The 15,399-nt window shown below is 39.2% G+C and overlaps 1 long non-coding RNA gene across 1 annotated transcript; it reads right to left on the bottom strand.

Moving 5' to 3' along the window:
* Positions 1–6,653: 6,653 nt before the first annotated feature.
* LOC128647970 (uncharacterized) lies at positions 6,654–15,157 on the bottom strand. Its single transcript, XR_008400472.1, has 3 exons — positions 15,068–15,157; positions 14,701–14,896; positions 6,654–6,741 (listed from the first exon to the last, which is right to left on the bottom strand). It is a non-coding gene; the product is annotated as an uncharacterized LOC128647970 (long non-coding RNA).
* Between the last annotated feature and the right edge of the window lie 242 nt (positions 15,158–15,399).

The raw sequence follows: 15,399 nt of genomic DNA, 5'->3' as shown, positions 1-15,399 counted from the left end.
TAACTAACCAGTATCAGTGTGTCTACGATCCTGAGCTACTAAACAAACAAACATGCTGAAAATTAGACACCAAACTTATAAAGTCAACTTGTGGATCCATCTGGTGATCTTCATACATTACAATGTTAGGATGAGGTAAGATAAAACAAAACATCTATAACTGCTGTGCAGCTTGACTGATATAGGGAAAAATGTCTCATATAATTACAGCCCACAAAAGTCCCGGGTATAGTTCTGAGCGCAAGCACCACTGATGGCTGCATGTCCTTTGCTAGCCTACACCTAGGCGAGCCCATCCTGTGGCCTGTGTGTCGGCGCTAATTTTGAGGTGGCTAACACATGAGTCAGGAGCTGAGTGGGTAGCGGGAGGGCATTGCTGGAGGGATTCCCCTAACCGCATCCATGACACTGAGGTTAAGGGTACTGGGTAAGTGCGCAGGACAAGGGTCACTTCAGCGCCCATCAAGAAGGCTCCCACATGTGAGACAGAGCTGCCGGTCATCCCCGGACCACCAGACAGGAGCATATCACGTATTGAGGAACCGGCCTCGATCATCCTCACTGGTAGCTGTTTTCTTTCAAGCACATTAGCGATCACGGAGGCATAGGGGAGAGATGCGTCATGTCCACATCCCTGATACCATAAGCAAGCTCCTACTTGCTTAATAGGTAGAGCTTCACAGAGTGCTAGGGAACATAGATTAGGCTCCCCCATTTTAAGAGGGGGTCGCGAGTAGATACACTGCGCTTCATGTTCCTCTATGGGCGCCATTTTCTTCTCCTTCAGCGGTTGCTGTTTAGGGCGCGCTGCTAAGATTGATGTAAGGCTAGCAAAGTGAGAGTCCATTTTCTGATCCAAAGTAACAAGTAATGTCAGCAATTTGTTACGATAAGTCTCATCCATATTGAGAGATTTCTCTGCTGCCTATTGATAGTAGGATGTAAACTGGCCCTTTAGCCCCGAGTGATACAGTAGAGCAAACTTATTCATGCGGCGCTTCACAGGCCCGCAAACGCCTTCAGTATAAACTTCATCTAAGCACCGCCAGGGTCCTGGGAAGGGGGTCATCCACCTGTGGAAGGTTGCCCTATCACTATTTATATATGGCACAAAGTGTAAAAGTCTCTTTTTGATATATAGATAGACTTGTTTGATTATTATGCTTGAGGAGCTCCGTGTAAAGACGTCTGTACTGCTTGGTTGTTGGCTCCGCCCCCCCAAGGCATGTAATTTTAAACAACTTCCCAATTTTATGTTATCATTAAATTTGCTTTGTTCTCTTGGTATTCTTTGTTGAAAGCTAAACCTAGGTAGGGTCATGTGCTAATTTCTAAGCCCTTGAAGGCCGTCTCTTATCTCAGTGCATTTGACAGTTTTTTGACAGCTTGACAGCACTAGTTCCTGTGTATCATATAGATAACATTATGTTCCTTACCATGGTGTTATTTATGAGTCAGCACTGATTGGCTGAAATGCAAGTCTGTCAAAAGAACTGAAATAAGGGGTAGTCTGCAGAGGCTTAGATACAAGGTAATCACAGAGGTAAAAAGTGTATTACTATAACAGTGTTAGTTACGCAAAACTGGGAAATGGATAATAAAGGGATTATCTATCTTGTTTCTAAACAATACAAATTCTGAAGTAGACTGTCCCTTTAATTATCAACTGCAGGGTCGTTTATGCAAGCCTGCAATGAAGATGCTCCCAAGCTGCATCTGCATCTTTATAAATAGAGCCCATAGTGCTGTATGAAATTTATATTTATTTCCTTTGTGCTATTTTTTTTATATTTCATTACATTTATAATGTAGATTGTTTCTGTATGTGAACATCCACCCAAGTTATTTTTTGATTTGTTTTTTTTGCCTCTTTCCCATCTGTTGCATTCTACTGGTTATTATCAATCCAATCCTATCTTTTACTCTTAGATACATTTCTGAAGGCTAGATTACAAAGGGAGCAGTAACTAGAGATGGGCGAATGTTTCTAAAAATTCGAAATTTAATACAAATTTTGATACATTTGTTCATTTAAATCAAATTTCAAGGGCCCGATCCGATATGCAGCGTCGCCCCGCAAAAGCCGGTTTGGTATCACATATACGGCGTAACCTAGAAGTTACGCTCGTATATTTCTGCCTTCGGCCGTAGTTTTTTGGGCCATAGACAGGTATACCAAACCCACGCAGTTTGGTATCCAATATACAGCGTAAGGACTTACGTGGCGAAAATGGAGAAATCTTACTCCATTTTCACCTCGCCACAAATTGCAGCCGTAGTAAGCCTTACGCTGTGTATTGGAGCCCCGTAACTCCCTAAACTACCTGCAAAATAAAACCTAACACCTAACGCATGCGCAATGTCTATCTACCTGTCAACCGCAAACTGCTAAATAAAACCTAACACCTAACGCATGCGCAATGTCTATCTCCCTGTCAACCGCGATCCCCCGCCGCAATCCCTAATAAAGTATTTAACCCCTAAACCGCCGCTCCTGGACCCCGCCGCCACCTACATTAAAAGTATAACCCCCTAATGTGATCCCCCTACACCGTCGCCAGCTACATTACATACCCCCTAATGTGAGCTCCTACCCCACCGCCAGCTACATTAAACTACCCCCTAATGTGAGCCCCTTACACTGCCGCCAGCTACATTAAACTACCCCCTAATGTGAGCCCCTTGCACCGCCGCCAGCTACATTAACTACCCCCTAATGTAAGCCCCTTACACCGCCGCCAGCTACATTAAACTACCCCCTAATGTGAGCCCCTTACACCGCCGCCAGCTACATTAAACTACCCCCTAATGTGAGCTCCTACCCTGCCACCAGCTATATTAAAATTAACCCCTAATCTAAACCCCCTACCCCGCCGCCAGCTATATTAAATGTATTAACCTCTAATCTAATCCCTCTACACCACCGCCAGCTATATTAAATACATTAACCCCTAATCTAATCCCGCCAACGTAATCACCTCTATTACCAGCCCTTAAAAAGGCCTTTTGCGTGACATTGCCCCAAAGTAACAGCTCTATTGCCAGCCCTTAAAAGGGCTTTTTGCGGGGCATTGTCACAAAGTAATCAGCTCTTTTGCATCTAATCTAAATCCCCCTACACCGCCGGCACCTATAATAAATGTATTACCCCCTAATCTAATCCCACTACACCGCCGCCACCTATATTAAATAGATTACCCCCTAATCTAATCCCCCTACACTGCCTCCACCTATATTAAATAGATTAACCCCTAATCTAATCCCCCTACACCGCCGCCAGCTATATTAACTATATTAACCCTAATTATATTAGGGTTAATATAGTTAATATAGTTATTATATTATATATATTAACTATATTAACCCTAATTATATTAGGGTTAATATAGTTAATATCGTTATTATATAATATATATATATTAAGTATAATAACCCTATCTAACTCTAACGTCCCTAACTAAATTCTTATTAAAATAAATCTAATTAATATTATTAATTAAAATATTCCTATTTAAATCTAAATACTTACCTATAAAATAAACCCTAAGATAGCTACAATGTAATTAATAATGCCGCTTGATTGAAGGGGGATTAGATTAGGGGTTAATACATTTAATATAGCTGGCGGCAGTGTAGGGGGATTAGATTAGGGGTTAATAATTTTAATATAGCTGGCGGCGGGGTAGGGGGATTAGATTAGGGGTTAATAATTTTAATATAGCTGGCGGCGGGGTAGGAGCTCACATTAGGGGTAGTTTAATGTAGGTGGCGGTGGGGTCCGGGAGTGGCGGTTTAGGGGTTAATAACTTTATTAGGGATTGTGGTGGGGTCCGGGAGCGGCGGTTTAGGGGTTAATACATTTTTTATTATTAGGAGAGTGAGGGGGGATAGCGGATAGAGGGGTATACGTGTCGGGCTATGTTTGGGAGGTGTGTTAGACAGTATGAGAGATTTAATACTTTAGTCAGGTTTTGTAGGCACAAAACACAACAGAAAAAACATGAAAATAAAGTATTATGACCTACACTATTTAACCCCTACACTATTTGATCCATAAACTGCCACAACCCTCATCTCAAAACCCTTGCTACACTACTTAAACCCGTAAACCGCCACAACCCCCATCGCTATTAACCCCTACGCTACTTAACCCCTAGCAGCTAACCCCTCAAGGCCCCTTAACTAAGACCCTGGAAGTTACAAAAAATAACAAAAACTACCAGTTTTTAAAAAAAAGTACAGAAAAAAATAAAAAACACGAGTAAAAAAAACTACAACAAAAATTACACAGAAATAAAAAAAATCCATATACTAAATCAAACGTACCCCCCACCACAGAAATCCTATCCTAAAAAAAAACTTATACTAGAAGTAACCACCTCCCCCCAAAAAAAACAACCAAGGCTAGAAACCCAAGTTTTAAATCACTGTATTAAATCTGGCTCCTTACGGTGGCAGTGGGGGATCCATGGCAGTGGTCCTCTTCATCCATGGCGGCGGTCCATTTCAAATTCAGGTGTGGGATTCAAATCAGCTAACTGAAAGGTTTTTAATCAGCTAAATGTATCTGTTTCATGTACTTGGGGCCATTCCCACACCTGAAGTGAAATCAATACTCTATTAATGGAACTCTTATTTGATTCTTCCACCAACTGTGACCTCCAGCACTAAATAGTATCCTCACCAATATCTCCCAGCTGCAACCCCACAACTTTCCCATTAATGATGTATGGATTGGTAAATATGATAGCTAATACTCTGGAATACCTTCAGTACCCAAATTCTTGTTTCAAACTGATTCTGTTACTTAACAGTATGTATCCCATCCAAAAACAGACCCAAAAAAAAAAATCATTTGGTGGTTTTATTGACTTTTCTTTGTAGGTGTCAGATGTCAGGTGAAAATTTCCTGTGTGCCAGTCTTAGTCCAAGAAAAGGCAGCGCCACCAATTAAATCAATGTAGCTTCTTTATTTTCTTATATCAGGAGTAGGTACAAAGTAACAAGACTACATTTCGGGCTGTTAACCCTTAGTCATGTGACATGACTAAGGGTTAACAGCCTGAAAACGTAGTCTTGTTACATTGTACCTACTCCTGATATAAGAAAATAAAGAAGCTACATTGATTTTATTGGTGGTACTGCCTTTTCTTGGACTTTGATATTTTACAAGGTATGCAGTAACCTTTGGTGTGCACACCTATACTGTGTTGTTGCTGGATCTCATTGGGAGATACAGTGTGCCAGTCTTAGGTGTAGAATTATCAAAGGCAAGTCGTAGTGTCTATTACGTGCACCTGTAACTGCGCCTCATCTCGCCTCTGCAAGGGCGCACATATGCGCTTATAATTATCACTAAACAGCTCGTAATTCTGCACCTTTTGAAACTGGCGAGCTGCGGCGTATTATGATAAATCCCGCTGGTCGTAATGTGACTTCTTCATATTTATCATGCTAGACCTCTATATGTAAATTTTGCACATATATATCTTTCCATATTGTTATGTCTACAATGTGATAATAGGTTACATCTGTAATTTATATATATATATTTCTCTGTCTATCTACATATCTATCTCATATATAACAAAAATATATATATGGATATATATATATATATATATATATATATATATATATATATATATATATAGCGATAGATAGATAGATAGATAGATAGATAGATATCAAAATAAGAAGATTATTACATTGAGCAAAGATTATTTTTTTATTGGACTAACTATACATTTATAAGTCGACTTATAAATGTAAAGTTTAGTCCAATACATTTTTTTATTTTACTATTACAACAACCAAACATATAACAAACGAATGTGTAAATGCATTAACATAACTTATATATGTATGTGAAATAGAAATACAGACAATGCAGACAAAGTGTCTATTGAATGTTATGTGTATTTGTATTTTAACTAATGTTCTTAAAACAATTATCCCTTTTATAAAGTGAGACCTTACACTTGTGATTAGTCTCTAACAATCATTCTTCAAAGAAAAAGTATTTTAAATTGTCTATGCCAAATGCTGCATGTCCTGTCTAATTGTACTATCCCAAATACAATTGTTTTTTTTTTTCACCTCAAAATAAATCAAAAGACACATTTATTTAATAAAATAAACAAAACATATTTCATTTTTTTTTCTTTCAAAAACATGTGAAACCACATAGATTCTAAAGTTTGTCTAACTTTATTTAGAAGTTCCGTTTCTATTAAGAACTGTATTAAATCATTTTTGTTGAGTGTCACTTCTTCATTTGTTGGTACTGAAATAAATATGAGAAATTTGAATAATTATTTTGGTTCTGTCTGCCTCTCAATGTATTAAAATATCTATCTGTATTTCAATTTATCTATCTATCTATCTATCTATCTATCTATCTATCTATCTATCTATCTATCTATCTATCAGTATTTAAATTAATCTTTCTTTCAATCTACCAGTATCTCAATTTATCTATCTATCTATCTATCTATCTATCTATCTATCTATCTTTCAATCTACCAGTATCTCAATGTATCTATCATCTATCTATCTATCTATCTATCTATCTATCTATCTATCAGTATATATATATTTTTTTCTATCTATCTACATATTATCAACTGATATTGTAATAAAACTTACAGGCAGGTGCTTCCTCCTCCATGTCTTCCTCCGAACTGGTAATATGTTCGGCTTCCGACCCCTGCTCAGCCGCAATCGAATCGTCAACAGTTGCTATGGAATAAATATTTGTGCTATTGTTTTATTATAGTACTCAATCGCCTAGATTTAGAGTTTTGCAGCCAAAGGGGTGCGTTAGCTACGCGTGTTTTTTCCCCCCGCACCTTTTAAATAACGCTTGTATTAAGAGTTCTCTGAAGGGCTGCGTTAGGCTCCAAAAAGGGAGCGTACAGGCATATTTACCGCCACTTTAACTCTCAATACCAGCGTTGCATACGGTAGCGGCTAGCTTGAAAAACGTGCTCATGCACGATTCCCCCATAGGAAACAATGGGGCAGTTTGGGCAGAAAAAAAACCTAACACCTGCAAAAAAGCAGCGTTAAGCTCCCAACGCAGCCCCATTGTTTCCTATGGGGAAACACTTCCTAAGTCTGCACCTAACACCCTAACATGAACCCCGAGTCTAAACACCCCTAACCTTACACTTATTAACCCCTAATCTGCCGCCCCCGCTATCGCTGACACCTGCATTACACAATTAACCCTTAATCTGCCGCTCCGGACACCGCCGCAACCTACATTATACCTATGTACCCTAATCTGTTGCCCACAACATCGCCGACACCTATATTATATTTATTAACCCCTAATCTGCCCCCCCCCCAATGTCGCCGCTACCTTACCTACACTTATTAACCCCTAATCTGCCGACCGGACCTCGCCGCCACTATAATAAATGTATTAATCCCTAAACCGCCGCACTCCCACCTCAAAAACCCTATAATTAATTGTATTAACCCCTAATCTGCCCTCCCTAACATCGCCGCCACCTAACTTCAAGTATTAACCCCTAATCTGCCGACCAGACCTCGCCGCTACTCTAATAAATGTATTAACCCCTAAAGCTAAGTCTAACCCTAACCCTAACAACCCCCTAAGTTAAATACTTACCTGTAAAATAAACCCTAATATAGCTACAATATAACGAATAATTATATTGTAGCTATTTTAGGATTTATATTTATTTTACAGGCAACTTTGTATTTATTTTAACTAGGTACAATAGCTATTAAATAGTTATTTACTATTTAATAGCTACCTAGTTAAAATAATTACAAAATTACCTGTAAAATAAATCCTAACCTAAGTTACAATTAAACCTAACACTACACTATCAATAAATACCCTAATCTAAATTAAAATAGTTAACAGCTCTATTACCTTACCAGCCCTTAAAATGGCTTTTTGTGGGGCATGGCCCAAAGAAATCAGCTCTTTTGCCTGGAAAAAAAACACAATACCACCCCCCAACATTACAACCCACCACCCACATAGCCCTACTCTAACCCAAACCACCCTTAAATAAACCTAACACTACCCCCCTGAAGATCTCCCTACCTTGAGTCGTCTTCACTCAGCCGAGCAGCGATGGACCAAAAGAATACATCCAGACCGGCAGAAGTCTTCATCCTATCAGGGCAGAAGAGGACATCCGGACTGACAAACATCTTCATCCAAGCGGCATCTTCTATCTTCATCCATCCGACGAGGAGCGGCTCCATCTTCAAGACCTCCGGCGCGGAACATCCTCTTCTCCCGATGACTAGATGATGAAAGAAGGTTCCTTTAAGTGACGCCATCCAAGATGGCGTCCCTCGAATTCCGATTGGCTGATAGGATTCTATCAGCCAATTGGAATTAAGGTAGAAAAAATCTGATTGGCTGATTGAATCAGCCAATCAGATTCAAGTTCAATCCGATTGGCTGATCCAATCAGCCAATCAGATTGAGCTTGCATTCTATTGGCTGTTCCGATCAGCCAATCAGATTTTTCCTACCTTAATTCCAATTGGCTGATAGAATCCTACCAGCCAATCGGAATTTGAGGGACGCCATCTTGGATGACGTCACTTAAAGGAACCTTCATTCGTCGTCTAGTTGTCGGGAGAAGAGGATGTTCCGCGCCGGAGGTCTTGAAGATGGAGCCTCTCCTCGTCGGATAGATGAAGATAGAAGATGCCGCTTGGATGAAGATATTTGCCGGTCCGGATGTCCTTTTCTGCCCGGATAGGATGAAGAAGACTTCTGCCACTCCGGATGTCTTCTTTTGGTCCATCGCTGCTCGGCTGAGTGAAGACCACTCAAGGTAGGGAGATCTTCAGGGGGGTAGTGTTAGGTTTATTTAAGGGGGGTTGGGTTAGAGTAGGGGTATGTGAGTGGTGGGTTGTAATGTTGGGGGGTGGTATTGTGTTTTTTTTACAGGCAAAAGAGCTGATTTCTTTGGGGCATGCCCCACAAAAAGCCCTTTTAAGGACTGGTAAGGTAATAGAGCTGTTAACTATTTTAATTTAGATTAGGGTAGTGAATTTTTTTTATTTTGGGGGGCTTTGTTATTTTATTAGGGGGCTTAGAGTAGGTGTAATTAGCTTAAAATTCTTGTAATCTTTTTTTATTTTTTGTAATTTAGTGTTTGTTTTTTTTGTAATTTAGTTTAGTTTATTTAATTGTAGGTACTTGTAGTTAATTGATTTAATTTATTTATTGATAGTGTAGTGTTAGGTTTAATTGTAACTTAGGTTAGGATTTAGTTTACAGGTAATTTTGTAATTATTTTAACTAGGTAGCTATTAAATAGTAAATAACTATTTAATAGCTATTGTACCTAGTTAAAATAAATACAAAGTTGCCTGTAAAATAAATATAAATCCTAAAATAGCTACAATATAATTATTCGTTATATTGTAGCTATATAAGGGTTTATTTTACAGGTAAGTATTTAGTTTTAAATAGGAATACTTTAGTTAATGATATTTAATTTATTTTGTTAGATAAAAATTATATTTAACTTAGGGGGGTGTAAGGGTTAGGGTTAGACTTAGCTTTAGGGGTTAATACATTTATTAGAGTAGCGGCGAGGTCCGGTCGGCAGATTAGGGGTTAATACTTGAAGTTAGGTGTCGGCGATGTTAGGGAGGGCAGATTAGGGGTTAATACTATTTATTATAGGGTTTTTGAGGCGGGAGTGCGGCGGTTTAGGGGTTAATACATTTATTATAGTGGCGGCGAGGTCCGGTCAGAAGATTAGGGGTTAATAAGTGTAGGTAAGGTAGCGGCGACGTTGGGGGGGCAGATTAGGGGTTAATAAATATTATGTAGGTGTCGGCGATGTTGGGTCAGTAGATTAGGGGTTCATAAGTATAATGTAGGTGGCGGCGGTGTCCGGAGCGGCATATTAGGGGTTAATAATTATAATGGAAGCAGATTAGGGACACAGAAGGATAATGTAGGTGGTGGTGGTGTGCGGTCGGCAGATTAGGGGTTAACATTTTTTATTAGAGTGGCAGCGATGTGGGGGGCCACAGTTTAGGCGTACATAGGTAGTTTATGGGTGTTAGTGTACTTTAGAGCACAGTAGTTAAGAGCTTTATGAACCGTCGTTAGCCCAGAAAGCTCTTAACTCCTGACTTTTTTATGCGGCTGGAGTCTTGTCGGTAGAGGGTCTACCGCTCACTTCAGCCAAGACTCTAAATACCGGCGTTAGGAAGATCCCATTGAAAAGATAGGATACGCAATTGGCGTAAGGGGATCTGCGGTATGGAAAAGTCGCGGCTGGAAAGTGAGAGTTAGACCCTTTCTTGACTGACTCTAAATACCATTGGGCGGTAAAAAGCAGCGTTAGGACCCCTTAACGCAGAACTCTACATCTAGGCGAATGTTAATATATATATATCTGTCTAATGATCTATCTATTTTAGTAATAAACTTACAATCTTCTTGAGACTACGAGGCCGAATTATCAAAGGTCTTGCGGACCTGATCCGACAGTGCGGATCAGGTCCGCAAGACCTCGCTCAATGTGGAGAGCAATATGCTCTCCGTATTCAGCATTGCTCCAGCAGCTCACAAGAGCTGCTGGTGCAACTCCGCCCACTGCAAACTCGCGGCCAATGAGCCACCAGCACGGGGGTGTCAATCAACCCGATCGCACTCGATCAGGTTGAATTGTGGCGATTCCTGTCCGCCTCATCAGAACAGGCGGACAGGGTTATGGAGCAGCGGTCTTTAGACCGCTGCTTCATAAGTGCTGTTTCTGGCGAGCCTGCAGGCTCGCCAGAAACATGTGCCATAAAGCTCCATTCAAAACTTGATGGATAGGCCCCTACGTCTCCTCCTCCCCCTCCTCAGCCACGTTAGGATGAGCGATTTCATCCACAGGTCCAACTTCATGTGTTATTGCAAAATTATTAAAATAAAAAATTTTAACCAACAAAATAACGGCTAGATCACGAGTTTTGTCGGTAAGGCTGTGCGTTGCTAAAGCTCCTTTTTTTCTTAACGCTCCCTTTAAACAACGCTGGTATTACGAGTTTTCTGCAAGCCGGCGTTACCCTCAGAAAAGTGAGCGTTGAGCAAAATTTAGCTCCACATCTCACCTCGATACCAGGGTTGCTTACGGTAGCGGTAAGCTGGCTAAACGTGCTTGTGCACGATTTCCCCATAGGAAAAAATAGGGCTGAGCTGGCTGGAAAAAAACAACTAACACCTGCAAAAAAGCAGCGTTCAGCTCCTAACGCAGACCCATTGTTTCCTATGGGGAAATTAATTTTATGTCTGCACCTAACACCCTAACATGAACCCTGAGTCTAAACACCCCTAATCTTACACTTATTAACCCCTAATCTGCCGACCCCGCTATTACTGACACCTACATTATAATTATTAACCCTTAATCTGCCGCTCCGGACACCGCCGCCACCTACATTATACTTATGAACCCCTAATCTACTTACCCAACATCGCAGACACCTACATTATAATTATTAACACCTAATCTGCCCCCCCAACGTCGCCACAACTATATTAAATTTCTTAACCCTTAATCTGCCGCCGCCAACGTCGCCGCCACTATAATAAAGTTATTAACCCCTAAACCTAAGTCTAACCCTAACCCTAACCCCCCCTAACTTAAATATAATTTAAATTAAACGAAATAAAGTTAACATAATTAAATAAATTAATCCTATTTAAAACTAAATACTTACCGATAAAATAAACCCTAAGCTAGCTACAATATAACTAATAGTTACATTGTAGCTAGCTTAGGATTTATTTTTATTTTACAGGCAACTTTGTATTTATTTTAACTAGGTACAATAGTTATTAAATAGTTATTAACTATTTAATAACTACCTAGCTAAAATAAGTACAAAATTACCTGTAAAATAAATCCTAACCTAAGTTACAATTACACCTAACACTACACTTTCATTAAACTAATTACCTAAACTACCTACAATTAATTACGATTAAATTAAATAAACTAAATTACGAAAAAAACAAAACAGAAAATAAAAAAAGAATTACAAGAATTTTAAACTAATTACACCTAATCTAATCCCCCTAATAAAATAAAAAAGCCCCCCAAAATAAAAAAATTCCCTATACTAAATTACAAATAGCCATAGCGGGGCATTGACCCAAAGTAATCAGCTCTTTTACCTGTAAAAAAAAAATACCATCTCCCCCAACATTACAACCCACCACCCACACACCCCTACTCTAAAACCCACCCAATCCCCCCTTAAAAAATCCTAACACTAACCCCCTGAAGATCACCCTACTTTGAGCTGTCTACACCCAGCCGGGCACAAGTGGTCCTCCAGAGGGTCCGAAGTCTTCATCCGATCGGGGCAGAAGAGGTCCTCCAGACAGTAGAAATCTTCATCCAGGTGGCATCTTCTATCTTGATCCTTCTGGAGCGGAGCAGTTCCATCTTCAATCCAGCCAATGCGGAGCATCCTCTTCAAATGAAGTCCTAACGAAGAATGAAGGTTCCTTTAAATGACGTCATCCAAGATGGCATCCCTTGAATTCCGATTGGCTGATAGAATCCTATCAGCCAATCGGAATTAAGGTAGGAAAAATCCTATTGGTTGATGCTATCAGCCAATCGGATTGAAGTTCAATCCGATTGGCTGAGCCAATCAGCCAATAGAATTGACCTTGCATTCTATCGACTGATTGGAGCAGCCAATAGAATGCAAGGTCAATCCGATTGGCTGATTACATCAGCCAATAGGATTTTTCCTACCTTAATTCCGATTTGCTGATAGGATTCTTTCAGCCAATCGGAATTCAAGGGATGCCATCTTGGATGACATCATTTAAAGGAACCTTCATTCTTCGTTAGGACTTCGTTTGAAGAGGATGCTCCGTGTCGGCTGGATTGAAGATGGACCCGCTCCGGAAGGATGAAGATAGAAGATGCCACCTGGATGAAGCCTTCTGCCGTCTGGAGGACCTCTTCTGCCCCGATCGGATGAAGACTTCGGACCCTCTGGAGGACCACTTGTGCCCGGCTGGGTGAAGACGGCTCAAGGTAGGGTGATCTTCAGGGGGTTAGTGTTAGGTTTTTTTAAGGGGGGATTGGGTGGGTTTTAGAGTAGGGGTGTGTGGGTGGTGGGTTGTAATGTTGGGGGGATTGTATTTTTTTTTTACAGGTAAAAGAGCTGATTACTTTGGGGCAAACTATTTGTAATTTAGTATAGGGTAGGGAATTTTTTTTATTTTGGGGGGCTTTTTTATTTTATTACCTGGATTAGATTAGGTGTAATTAGTTTAAAATTCTTGTAATTCTTTTTTACTTTCTGTAATTTAGTGTTTGTTTTTTTCGTAATTTAGTTTATTTAATTTAATTGTAATTAATTGTAGGTAGTTTAGGTAATTAGTTTAATGATAGTATAGTGTTAGGTGTAATTGTAACTTAGGTTAGGATTTATTTTACAGGTAATTTTGTACTTATTTTAGCTAGGTAGTTATTAAATAGTTAATAACTATTTAATAACTATTGTACCTAGTTTAAATAAATACAAACTTACCTGTAAAATACATATAAACCCTAAGCTAGCTACAATGTAACTATTAGTTATATTGTAGCTAGCTTAGGGTTTATTTTATCAGTAAGTATTTCGTTTTAAATAGGATTAATTTATTTAATTATGTTAAATTTATTTAGTTTAATTTAAATTATATTTAAGTTAGGGGGGGTTAGACTTAGGGTTAGACTTAGGTTTAGGGGTTAATAAATTTATTATAGTAGCGGCGACGCTGGGGTCAGAAGATTAGGGGTTAATAAATGTAGGTAGGTGTCGGCGACATTGGGGGCGGCAGATTAGGGGTTAATAAATATAATGTAGGTGTCGGCGATTTTAGGGGCAGCAGATTAGGGGTTCATAGGTATAATGTAGATGGCGGCGATGTCCGGTCGGCAGATTAGGGGTTAAAAAAATTATTTTAGTGTTTGGGGGGCTTCGGTTTAGGGGTTAATAGGTAGTTTATGGGTGTTAGTGTACTTTTAGCCCTTTAGTTAAGAGTTTTATGTTCCGGCGTTAGCCCATAAAACTCTTAACTACTGAATTTTAAATGCGGTATCAGTCTTGCCAGGAGAGGCTGTACCGCTCACTTCTTCCAAGACTCGTAATACCAGCGTTAGGCAAATCCCATTAAAAAGATAGGATACGCAATTGACGTAAGGGGATTTGCAGTAGCCTCGAGTCGCGGAAGAAAAGTGAGCGGTACACCTGTACCTGCCAGACTCATAATACCAGTGGGTGGTAAAAAGCAGCATTAGGACCCCTTAACGCTGCTTTTTTACCCTAACGCCAAACTCGTGATCTAGCTGTAATTAAATCTAAATATAGTATCGATCTCTCTATGTATCTATAGATCGAACTATCGATTGAACTATATATCTATTTAATTTCATAAACATTGTTATGTACTTTTTCATACGGTACTATTCTCTATAAACTACCACTTACATGCTTGAGATTCGTCATCAATATCAGATGACTTATCTTGTTGTTCCTCTGGTTCAGGGCCAGGCAACTCTTGCAGATTCGCAGGAACATCACAATTATAATTATTAACATCTTTTATTTTGAATTTAAAAAAATTAATTCACAATGAGCGATTTTATGTGATTATCTTTCTAACTATTTATCGATACTTACAGTATTTTATTTATTTTTATTACATTCGACATTCAACATCCAATGCACGAAAACACATTTTTAAACTCCAAATGTCCTCTCAACTGCACTCCTTGTGCTTTGATGTGCTTTGTTAAAACCAATTTCAGAATTGCTGTTAGGATTTGGTACTGGTGTTAAAAGCCATGGTCGACAAGGATAGCCGCTATTAGCTATTCTAAAAAAAAAGGAACATAAGAATTGATATTTCATCAAAATAAATATTTCTATAAACACATATACACTGATTGCGTACAACTTTGAATATTACCTATATATCTAGCTATATCATTTTTAGAAATCTAACTATGAATATACACACACGTATATTGATATACATAGCACTTACCTAATAGCCATCCATGTGGCATTTCACCATGTATATAATTGCGATTGCTTTAGTATGCGGTAGTCATGGCATGAACCAGGAAACCCAGACCTCACTTCCCAAATCTGAAGCTTTGCATCACACACCAATTGGACATTGAGGGAGTGAAAACTTTTTTGGTTTCTGTACTGTTCCTCAACTGATGAAGGTGGTACCAATGCAATTTGAGTGCAGTCTATAGCACCTAGCACATTGGGAATCCCAGCAACATTATAAAATCCAATTTTTATTCTGTGCCACTGTTCTGCAGTGTTTGGAACACATATATATTTGTTAAAATGTTTTAAAATTGC

The sequence above is a fragment of the Bombina bombina genome, chromosome 2 (genome assembly GCF_027579735.1).
Source record: "Bombina bombina isolate aBomBom1 chromosome 2, aBomBom1.pri, whole genome shotgun sequence".
Classification (NCBI taxonomy): Eukaryota; Metazoa; Chordata; class Amphibia; order Anura; family Bombinatoridae; genus Bombina; species Bombina bombina.
This window is presented reverse-complemented; position numbering and strand designations above follow the sequence as displayed.